We start from the raw sequence: 12990 nt of genomic DNA on the forward strand, positions 1-12990 counted from the left end.
AAATACGAGAAATAATATATTGCATGAAAAACAATAAAACTGCAGGCAGTAATAGTATTCATGCAGAACTAATCCTAAGCATGGGGAAGAAGCACTGATAACGCGGATATGTAGCCTGTAACGAAAATCTGTGAGTGAGAGGAAATGCCGAAAGTATGAAGAGAGGCAATAGTATATTCCATTCATAAAAAGGGAGATAAAGCACTGTGAGAAAACTACATGGATGTCACTTTTTTTTGTATGTAACATATAAGGTACTCGCCAGAGTCATAAAAAATAGACTGGAAAGGCACTAAAACGAGCAGGTTGATAAAAACCGGGTAGGATTCAAAAAGACAGATTCACCATTTCAAAATAACTCCATTATGACAGATAACTTTTTAACGTTTAGTCTTTCTTTGTCCATAAGGTTCTTTTTCACATATATTACACATCATTCTTTTTCACATATATTTCCAGCCTAGAAAACTTAAGTTGCTCTTCATTCATCTTTAGCATAATGATTTTTTTTCTAGCAATGTTTAAGATTTCATTTCTAATAAGAGATACTTTTTGTTATGATTGAGTATGACCCTTCGTCACCCTTGTTGTATACATCCATGAAAATTTGAAAGATCAGTTCATGACTATTCTAAAAATAGTATCAGATTACCGACTAGAAACAACATATATTTTTGAAACAATATTTGATTTATTTCGGTTTGTATGCCACTTCTCTAACCAAATAAACCGATCATGAAAACCCCTAAATGAATAGAGGAATAGCGAATTAGAAAATAAATGTCGAGTGTATCATCCAGCTCACGTTCTGCAATGTTTGTGTAACTGCGTTTGGGCTTGAATGGTGTTAAATTAGAGCCTTTATATGTTGTAGGGTTACATTCAATGTGGATGTGTGTATCTGGAGATAATTTGGCTTTCGCGTAATTTGTGCAGATTTGTACGTGGTGTGGCTTATTCCGGGTTTCGTTCGGTCGACGGTGCCGTGCAAATTTTAGAAATTGGCTCGCCGTGAAAGTTAAATAAAGCACCCAAAAATAAATGTAGCAATGTTCAGTGTATATGCAGGGTAAATAAATGGATTATTAGTAGATTTTGGCTTTGTTTATATGATGGTCGCTACCGGATGCTAATGGTTTGACGACTGATGCGTTTGTGTGGATGAAATTCTAAACTATAACCATGATTGTGATTGTTACAGTATTGACTTTTCAAACCAGAATAATAATTTGTTTTGAACTATTTTTTTGATTTATATACCGAGAACATTTTTTAATATATAATTTTAATTTTATGTTTTGCCAAAAAACTGGTAGAAAAGTACAGTAAGACAAGCGAGAAGTGACTTGTCGTATGAGATATATTACAATAATCGCTAGATTCCAGTATATTCGATCACGCAAAGTCAATTAGTGGTTACCGCCTATCAGCACCGAATATTCTGGAATCTTGCAATACCAATTGCGACGTACTATCCACATTTTTTTGTGTCTGATATTAGTCTGATATGTTTTATTCTGAATATTATATTATTTTTGCTTTTTAGAATAGTCTTTTTTAAAAGAACATTCATAATTCACGTTAAACAAATTTTATATTGATACATAATTCATCTCCTCTAACCGTCAAGCGGAGGAGGTCGAGATCCTAACTTTAAATTCACTTAAGTGTAGTCTAGTATTTAAATATTTCTTCAAAGTGGAACTGGTACATTTTGGAATTAAAATAGAAAGTTCAGTGAAAAATAAATATTTAGAATCACAAACACGAGAAATTATTTTTAATCAGCCTAAAATTAGTTTACAGGAAAATGATGGAATAAAAATGGATCAATTTGATGAAGATTTGTTACGTCTAACTATTATAAATGCTTCCTTTATTATCTTAAAAAAATGCTTCCGACAGTTAAACGATTACGTAAAATGTTTGTGCAATAGGTGGGTTACACTGATATCTTTTGCTTTTACCGCCTAATAGATGGATTTAATTGCTGCTATTAAATTTGGTGCTACTTATATCTTCTAAGTAACTCCATATTTCTTTCCTATTTAAAGCGTCAAAAGCTACAAAGGCTAGGCTTTTTTTATTACCCTTCTCACTACAAAAATGTTAAGATTTGATTTCACGTACAGTGTGTCTGTGTATCCGCTTATACGTATTTCACCCTAATAGGGATCATCAGAGACGGATATTCACAGTCGCTCTGAACGTGAAAATAAATCTTTTCTGTCTTAGGAAGCAACTCTAACATGGCTTCTTATAGACGTAAATAGCGGCAACTGATATTAAAATCCGTAAATAATTTTCGAAACCAAATTCAGATTAGCATTGAATCCAATCCCTGAATAAACTGATTGGTAAGAATTAAATATAAATATTAAATTAGAGACCAATAGAGTAAGTAACGAAGATATTAGGTGGGAAATGGAAATTGATCTAGACGTAATAGACACAATTGAAGCCAAAAATCACTCTGCAGAGAATGCTTGAAAATAGATGATCAAAAAAAATATAAAAGTGGACTCCGGCCACCAAACGAAAACGAGGTAGACCAAGATGGTCCTGGAGAGAAGATGTGAAAGATGCAATGACTGCCAGAGACTTAAAAAGCTTCGACAGAAAATGCTGGAAATGTAGGTTGCGAGAAATGGCAGACTCGCCTATTATATATATATATATATATATATATATATATATATATATATATATATATATATATATATATATATATATATATATAGAATATAGTGAAGCTATCGAAATCGAAAAACGGCCTAACAGCTTGAACACACGCGATGACGCGAAACGATTGCCGGCAACATGACGACCCCCTGCTTCAGCGATCTCCCGACCACACCGCTCAGGCCACGTCAGTTCAGACCACGTCAGCGCATACCGTTCCCGCGCATACAGCGAGTATAAAAGCAGCCACACAGGGTAAGACCGGTTGTCACTCGACACTGAGGAGTAGGCAGATTGAGACCTCAGTACCGAGAGACAGTTCTTGCAATATGGAACACGATACTGGTACGTCTCGAGTGAGGGGAGTAGGCAGATTGAGACCCCGAACCGTATCACTCTTAATAATGGCTCCAAAATGGGTGCCGAAACGTCGAGTACTAAATTCTCAACGCGGTTCTTCCCGAGAACTAAGTAATTTTCATATATATATATATATATATATATATATATATATATATATATATATATATATATATATATATATATATATAGATATATATATATATATATATATATATATATATATATATATATATATATATATATATAATATAATATACAGATAATTCAAAATTATTTGAAATTTAATAAACCATTTTTTTTGTTACAGGTGCTTTTTCGACACGATCAAGGTAAGTTTGATAAACTTCTTCAGCAAAAGATAAACTGAGATTAATGCTAACCATGATATGTAAAGATTTTTCAAAGTGATGTATATTTAAATCATGAATGTGTTGCCTGTGTGAGTCCATTTCAAATAGGTAAAAAGAAATAAAATAAGACTTACTCACAATCAATTTAATTTTACCACCAAAACGACCGGTTTCGCTTACTACACTTTGCTAAGCATCTTCAGGTCCAACGGTACCAGTTAAATTAAAACAAAGCCCACATTAGAGTGCTGTCTGATAAAGATAACAATTACAGTAATTATTAATATGAATAAAATTGATGAAGCAGACAAAGTAAAAACCCACAAATTGGTATAAGATAATCTATTGAATTGAAATAAATTAGTAAAAAGCCAAAATTCTACTTACATGCCGGTACAAGAATTATTAATTTCACGAATCATTAATTAATTAATTAAGACGACATTAAGAGCGTAGGCGCAAAATTTCGGGCCAATGCTTTTTAAATGCATTCTTTTTTTTAGAATCCTGAGAAAACTAATAAAAATTTTTAAAAAATTTAAACGCAAAATGAAAGAATATATTATTACCGAGGGCCGAAAGTCTCTGAAAACTTCTATAATATTTAGTTTAATAAGTTACAGGGGTGAAAAAAAGAAAAAAATTAGTGTGATTTTGAATTTTATATATCTCATTCAAAAAAACTTTTTGTTTATTCTAAGGAACTTTCGGCCCTCGGTAATAATGTATTCTTTCATTCTGCGTTTAAAATTTTAAAAAATATTTGTTAGTTTTCTCAGGATTAAAAAAAATGAATGCATTTAAAAAGCATTGGTCCGAAATTTTGCGCCTATGCTCTTAAGTGGAAATTGTAACCGAAGTTGTGTAGATTTGACACAGGTACTCATGTACATTGTGTATATTTACGTTAGTATAGAATAACTCTTCTTCTTTCATTTAAGCATGGTAGAACCATTAAGTTTTATTATTTATTGTTTTGCGTTGCAGAAAATTGTTTATTTCCTCAAAGGGATAAACAAATAAAATTCTTTAAAAACTATTGAATAATTAGTTTTAAAATTTTTATAACATATTGTTTACTACAAAACTTCTCTTTGAAATAAAATTGAAAGTTGTAAAGAAAAATGCTCCACTAAAAATAAACCTATAAAAAAATGGCATTTTCTTAAATTTTCGGTGATGAAGCGTCGCTCGCGTCATGGGACGAGCTGCCGTTACTCCATACCATTTGCCTTAGAAGATTTTTGTATTACTTTTCCTAGTTATTGCTTGCACTAATTAGGTAGAAAACTAAGAAAACATTTTTCTACAAATAAGATCTCACAGATATAAAAAACATATAAGTATGTGGAAACACTTCTATTGAAAAGTACATAGAAATACTATTTAGAAATGGCCTAAACCCGTGATATAATCCCAAACCCGTCATGTAATAAAGTAGTAGATAAGCCGGAAAATGTTTCTCTTAAATAAAAGTCCAAGTTAGGAAACTCGTCAGCGATAAGAATAAGGAGTCTCAAGATAAACTTTGAAGTTGTAAGAAAGAGGGAGCCTTATTGACTTTGCATTGTTCACCATTCACCAAAAAATAATGTCAAATTGGATTTCACTTTTTCAAGGCAACGTAGGATATCGGGAAAACCGTCCTACTGGGACATATTCATCTTATCCAGAGACTATCCCAAGCCGGGGCGAAAAGCCATGTCTTGAAACGATAATCCCTCAAGATGTGGGAAAGGGAATCGAGCAGCCAGAAAGGGCACAGCGGAATGTATGTTCTATTTTACAGGGTGATACTGTGGTTAAACAGTTTCGAAATAAAGATAAAATTAAAAATAATAAAAAAAAACCTTTTCTTGCTAATAGTTTATTAAATTAAGGGATGTTTCTTAAGAATTAAGATTTATAATTACTGCTTGCGGTCCATGTTCTGTAATCGTTCATATTTTTCGAGATTGTTTTCACATCAGGATTTATTTAAATATTTTTTCTCATTCTATTGTTTTACTTGACTATATCATTTCAGTATACTGTTTAACCCTTACCCAGGCAAGACTTTTTATTTAGTTAAACGAGTCCACTCGATCCACTGTTCTAAGTGCATTTATATTGACAATTCTCATATTTTTCTTCTCATTTTGATTTGATGTTCAGATGTTTGTTTGCTTGTTTAACCTCGTCATAAGTGATCTTTGTTTTAATTTATCTTCTCCTAGTAAATATGTAGCTTATGCCGATGATTTAACATTATACTGCCACGGTCGTTCAATAACCACTATTAGTGGTCATTCTTCGTTCACAAATTGTTGAGAGTACGAAATATGCCTCAAACTCATAAAACGGTCGTAAATATAATATTGATAATATTTTAATACTAATATATTTAGCAAAAAAACAATTAAAACTTTCACGACTAATGTTGGTTATTATATTATATTAATAAAAATAAGAATTTAACCATTAACAATTTTGTAAATAAGAATACCTTATCTCTTTGGATATTTCAATACTAATCTTTGCGTTTAATCACTTTAATAGAAAACCTGGAATTCATATCCGAAGGTACTATTCGTTCCAAGATAATTAAGATGGAATTCCCCAGATTTTTAATAATATAATTATATTCGAAACTTGAAAGGGTGAAGTTATTACGAACGAAAATAATTTTTTTGTTTAGTACGTTTTTGATCGCATGTAATTTACGGCTCGTCGGTGTTTCCGCGTCTACGGCAGTAATTAGCGTCTCGAATATTTCTTTTGCGAATTATATGCAGTACGTGAGTGATTTTTTATTCCATATACCTACGAACATATACCTACGTACCTTTGGCTCGTGCTCGTTTTGTTGGATTGTTTGTGATGATAGAAGAATCAACTTTATATAGGTTCCTATCAGAAAGAAAAAAACACGGTATAGCTAACCCAAACACAAACGAACACTTAAAGAGAGGGAAAAAGCCTATTGAAATTGATGAATTTGCCAAAAATGGTATTCGAAGGAAAATTCATGGATTTTTTTTCAAAAAAGAAATACCAAACCTAAACAAAATTTTACAAGAAGTTAGAGACGACCCGGATTTGCCTCATATCGGACGAACTAAATTGTGGCAACTTTTAAAAGAATTAAATTTCCGGTGGAAGAAATCAGACCGAAAATCACTTTTGATTGACCGGGAGGAGAAGATGATGTTGGAGAAGAAATTATCTAAGATTCATACAAAAATTCCGGGCTGAAGAAAAGCCCATCTTCTACCAGGATGAAACGTGGGTAAACTCAGGTCATACTCTAAAAAAAATTTGGTGAGATAAAAATATATTAAGCTCCAGGCAAGCCTTTATGGAAGGTTGGTCTACTGGTATCTCCCCACCTTCTGGTAAAGGCAGTAGATTAATAATTTCTCACATTGGCAGTGAAAAAGGATTTGTTAAGCATGTTTTGTTGGAATTTCATTCCAAAAGCACAAAAGACTATCACGAGGAGATGACAGCTGATGTTTTCGAAGAGTATTTTGAGCAAATGATTGAACACATACCACCAAATTCAATTATAGTATTAGATAATGCACCTTATCATTCACGACTAGTAGAAAGACTTCTAACGAATGCGTGGAAGAAACAGGATATTCTTGACTGGCTGCGGAATAAGTATCTGCCTTACGAAGATGGAATGGTAAAAGCAGAACTTTTAAAAATTGCCCGGCAACACAAATCTAAGTTCAAGAAATACGTAGTTGACTAAATGGCGGAAAGGCGAAACATCACAGTCTTTAGACTTCCACCCTACCACTGCGAAATAAATCCAATTGAACTCATTTGGGCACAAATGAAAAGATATGTGGCTAGAAAAAATACGTCATATAAAATACAAGCTGTACGTGAATTGTTATACAAGTCTTTATAACATATTACAAAACAAAACTGGAAAGATGCAGTAAGACATCTAATAGAAGAAGAACAAAAAATGTGGGATCTTGATAACATAATTGATGCGACCGTAGAGATTATTAACCTAATTATTAACCCTCAAGACGACTCGGATTCCGAAGTTGATCCTATTTATTTTGAATTTGAATAGTTTTCTAATCGTAATTATATAAAGTAAGTAATAGTAGTTGTAATCGTAAGGTATTAAAGGGGAAAGGCGCAAAATGTCGCCTGTCAAAATGTTCAATGTGTTTTAAATGTATCCATTTTTTTTTCAAATCCTGAGAATGGATACATTTAAAACACATTGGAAATTTTGCCAGGCGACATTTGGCGCCTTTTTCCTTAATTAAATAAATGTATCTTTTACAAATGGCAAGAAACTTTTTATTTTTGAATAAAATAAATAAGTTTTATTAAAAAATACAATTTACATAAGTACAATTTAAAAAATATATTTATTTAGTTCAAATAAATGTTTCAATCATATACTCTACGACACTGGTCGTTCATATCTAACCATTCAAAATACCCCCGTAATAGGATTATAAGGTATTGTATTCCTTCAGATATAAGGTGAGTTAGTCGAAAACGTCTTAAACCGTCAGTTTTAGGTTGGTTTTTACTATTATATCGTATTACCTACCCTCTCTGTATTTCAGTTTTCTAATTAGGGTTAAACTTGTAGTGAGCTATCAACAAATTGTGAACCGGCTATAGATCTAAAATTTTGCAAGCGGCAATAATCATAATAATCAACAGGACTCACTTTCTGCGTCTAACTTTATCCTTAGTAAAATCTAAAATTAATAAATTTAGCAGACGGCCTCCATTGCCTCTACCATCTATATTTTATAAATGATTTACTTTTTCCTGTAGCTATTCATTATAAAATACTGAATTTGACATTTGACTCTCGCCACTCTTGGAAGCAGCATATTTTTAAGTTAAAAAGTTTCTGCCACAAAAGATTAAATATACTTAAAACACTATGCCAATATCACTGGAGTACAGATGAAAATTCGATCATTAAAGTATATAAAGCACTTTTTCACTCTAAATTAGATTATGGCAGCATTGCTTATATGTCCGCTTCCAAGAGAGATCTAGAATCATTAAACTCTATACATAACACAGTCCTTCGACTCTGTCTAGACGCATTTCGTTCCAGTCCATCTGATAGTCTCTACTGTGAAGCTGATCAACCCTCCTCTGGATTAGACGGCATTACCTTCTCATTTCCTATGCTGCATCTGTCTTTTCTGATCCCCTTAATCCTGTTTACCGTTCATTCTCAAGAACCTATACTATCTATATTATTCACAATAACAAACATCAACTTTACACTCACAAATCTCACCCATTCCTTCCAATTCCTCCTTGGGTTATGCACCCCCTCAAACGAACACATATTTAAAAAAAATAAAAAAATACGAAACACCTAAAGAACTCATGATAAAAGAATTTTTAGAAATTATACACAATAATTACTTTGATCAAGTATTATACACCGATGCTTTGACAAGTGATTTGGAGGTTGGCTGTTTAGTCACATCTAAAAACAATCTAATTTGTACTTCTTTTATTCCTCTTTTGTGCAGCGTACATACTGGAGAATTGCATAGTATCCTACAGGCTATTAAGCATATTAACCTCTCAAACAAAAATATTGCCATTTGTACAGACTTTCTAGCTTCCATTTTATGCATTAAAAAATCATTTACCGATCATGCTCTTGTACAAAATATCTATCATTGTTACCAACACATATCTACATTAAACACTAAGATTAACTTTATATGGATTCTGTCTCACATTGGTATACCTGAAAACGAACTTGCAGATCAGCATGCTAAAACGGCTTTGGCAGATACCACATCAACAACTCACATCCAAATTTACAAAGATTTAAAACAGAAGTGTACAGATTCACCAGGAGATTATGAAAAATCTTTTATGTGGTGTGTGTGTAGATCTTAAAGAAATATAGTTTTTGATCGCATTGAGAATGGTATTTGCTTCGTTATCTACTATGGTAAATATTCTATTTGTGTGTGTTTTTGATACTTTTATTGCGACAAGAAACTTTGACCCCAAGTCTTGAACGTTATTTGTTTCTAATTTCAATAGTTCGTCGTTTCTTAACGCACCAGCCACTCCGAAAATCAATGCAACCTAAAAAATGAAATGTTATGAAATACGAGTATTCTTCTTCTTGCAGTACCGTCTCTTATCGGAGGTTGGCTACCATCACAGCAATCTTTACTTTGTTGGCTGCAGCTCTGAACAACTGTATTGAACTGCGCCCTTACCACTCCCTTAAATTTTACAACCAGGAAATCCTCCTACGTCACACATTTCTCTTTTCCCGAGATTTTTCCTTGGATTATGAGTCTAAGCAGAGACTACTTTTCTCCTCTCATTATGTGGCCCAGATATTCCAGTTTTTTCGTTTGTATGGTTTTTATGACTTCGCATTCCTTCCCCATCTTCAGCAGAATATCTTGATTTGTTACTCTTTCTGTCCATGGTATTTTCCACATTCTCCTGTAATACCACATCTCGAATGCCTTAATGTTTTTGATGTTTATCTTTTTCAGTATCCAGGCTTCCATGCCGTACAGCAGAACGGAGAAAACATAGCACCTTAACATTCTCGTTCTTAACTTTATATTTATGTTCCGGCTGCATAGGAACTTTTTCATTTTGACAAACGATTGTCTCGCTATCTCTATTCGCCTCTTGATTTCTCTTGTCTGGTCATAAGTATCAGTAAAGCAAAACCCTAAATATTTGTAGGACGTAACTCTTTCAACTGGCTGATTATTTATGATTAAATTCACATTGGTGTATAGCTTCTTTGTTACCATCATGAATTTAGTCTTTTTGATGTTCAGTTTTAGACCATACTTTTTGGTATGGGTGTTTATGTTTTCCATCAAAAACTATAAATTTGCTAGGTCATCATCATCATCTTGGTACTACAGCCCTTAGAGAGCCTCGACCTTCTCAAGCTTTCTACGCCATTCTATTCTGTCCCTCGCTTGCATTTTCCAGGTGCCGACTCCGATCTTCTCGGCATCTTGTGTTACCCCGTCCATCCACCTCAGCTTTGGTCTACCCCGTCTTCTCATTCCTACATTTCCTACCTCTCATTTTTTATCATGACAAATTTGCTAGGTTATCTGTTACTATTAGCGTGTCATCAGCGTATCGTATATTGTTAATTAACTCTCCGTTAATGTTCCAATGTTTTGCTCTAGGAGCGCTTCCTGACATATTGTTTCGCTATATATATTGAATAATAGTGGAGAAAGCATACAACCCTGACGCACACCTCGACGAATCTTAATTTCTTCGTTTAACTCATTATCAACTTTGATTTTTGCTGTTTGTCCCCGAGTATACGAGTATTAAATAATATTTAATACTCGTATTTCATAACATTTATATATTTATAAACTTAATTTACTGGTTTACCTTTATCATTAGAAACACGTCGTTAGGAGCATCAGAGATGAATTTCTGAACTTGTTCTTTTTAAGTGTTTTTGATTTCTTTGGTACATAACCAGTTCTTTTTTCTTGATAAACATAATTAACTTATTATATTTAGATATATCAATGTTTGATTTTAAACTTAAGGTTGATTTTAGCATCGAATATTTGGGCCACAAACCTGCTATTAGTCCTTTTTCGTCAATATGTCAACGATACAGATTCTGAATATCGTATTATTTTTCTCTCGTCACACCATGCAATAAATTCGGCGTATGTTTTTTCGTACAACACTCTACTCAGGCAGTAAACTTAAAGATATTTCATTTGCAGTTTCTGCCACTTCTGGTGGAGTTAAATTAAACTCTTCGTCAATATCCATCTTTTGATTTTTCAAATACACAGAATTTTAAACAATAAAATAAATAATGGCATACAATGACAGATCGTAATAACAGCGGTTACTTCATTTTAAATTTTTTAGTGGGAATATAAATAGGTATATGTTTGGTTGCCTACACCACAGGTCACTGCCAATCACAGAGCGTTTAATTAATTTATGCAAGCAATGTATGTTGTGTTGCCTATAATGAAATCGTTCATTAATAGAAAATCATTCATTAATAGGGGTCATTAATCAATGATTTTGAGGGTATTAAAATTGACCATAAATGTACAATGGACGGAAAAATTATTTAAATAAACGTCAAATAAACTTATTTTAAAGTAAAATTGTGGCCTATTCCCAAATTACGAATAGTAAATTGTATAAAAAGTTATTTTAAATGAAAACAGTTCAACATTATAAAGGGGTCATTTATTATGTGCCTGTCCGTATATTAATTCGTAATAATTTAAGAAAAATAACCATGCTAGTCGTGTAACACATTTAAATGAAATATGATTGTGGTTTAACATGCAGGGTATTGCATATAATAAACTTTTTTATATTGAACAACCAGGGAAAGGGGTCATGGTCAATTAGGTTTGAAACCTGCCGAAGCGGAATTGGACAAATGAGCAATCTGCATCGATCGGGGCATATCGAATAAGGGCAGATTAGCATGAAAAAGTCGAGCTTTTTATAGCGTCATTGTTGGCAATCGCGAACACCATTCAAATATAGATTTTAGTCAAAATTGCTCATTGCGTATTGCAGAGCTATAACTAGTTGATTAAATACGGTAATTGCCATTATTAATTAAACTGAAATTATCATTACTAATTAAACTAAATAGAAAATAAAGAGAATAAACACAAATAATTATTGAACAACTGACTATGGGGGTGGATTGAGAAATTATATGCGATTGCGTAAAAAACGTGGTTGTTTGGCCATCATGGCCAAACAATCATATTTGGCCATGAATACTTATAAGAACGTTATTGGTCATGCAGACAGTTGGCTTTTAAGATGCTAATTAAATTTGTCTAATTCTTTTAGTCTTTTACTTATTATTTCTAGTTTGCTCTTCTTATTTATTCAATGTCTCTCTTGACAACATATGCTCAAATCTATCCATCTTTCCAGAGTTCATTTGGCTCTTTTTGTTTTATGATCTATGCTTTACATTCATATAATAGTCTAAGGATAAAGCGGGGCTTTACATCACCTGAGTCATATCGACCAATATCTTTAACCACTATTATATGTAAAGTGTTAGAGAAAATGGTAAATAAAAGGCTGAGATGGTATTTAGAACAACAAAAACTCCTTACTCCACAACGAAGCGGATTTAGGCAAAATCGATCCACTAAAGATAACCTAATAGACTTAGAGTCAGGAATACATGAAGCATTTGCAAATAAGCAAAATTGTATCGCAGTCTTTTTTGATATTAATAAAGCTTATGATACTGTCTGGCGATACAATATCATATCAAAATTGCATAATTGGAATATCACAGGCAATATGTTAAAATTTATTTCAAATTTTCTTTAATCTCGCAGCTTCATAGTTCGATCAGACAACGTTAACTCAGATAAAAAAGTTTAAGAGAACGGAGTACCACAAGGATCAGTTATAAGCTCAACTCTTTTTTAATAGCCATAAACGATATACTTTAACAATGCTCACCGATTGATAAAGGAAGATTATACGCTGATGACTTAATTTTACTTGTCAAAAGAAAAAACTCTACATCTATTCATAAACATTTACAACAAACAATCAA

General features: G+C 32.6%; 1 protein-coding gene across 3 annotated transcripts in view; it reads left to right on the top strand.

The window, feature by feature from the left end:
* The window catches only part of Schip1 (Schwannomin interacting protein 1), an 879380-nt gene that overhangs the window by 109067 nt on the left and 757323 nt on the right, over window positions 1–12990 (top strand). For all 3 annotated transcript variants that reach the window (XR_011951179.1, XM_072534085.1, XM_072534086.1), the window contains exon 2: window positions 3353–3374. The gene's annotated coding sequence lies outside the window, so the exon portion shown is untranslated. The remainder of the gene's footprint in view (window positions 1–3352; window positions 3375–12990) is intronic.

The sequence above is a fragment of the Diabrotica undecimpunctata genome, chromosome 6 (genome assembly GCF_040954645.1).
Source record: "Diabrotica undecimpunctata isolate CICGRU chromosome 6, icDiaUnde3, whole genome shotgun sequence".
NCBI lineage: Eukaryota > Metazoa > Arthropoda > Insecta > Coleoptera > Chrysomelidae > Diabrotica > Diabrotica undecimpunctata.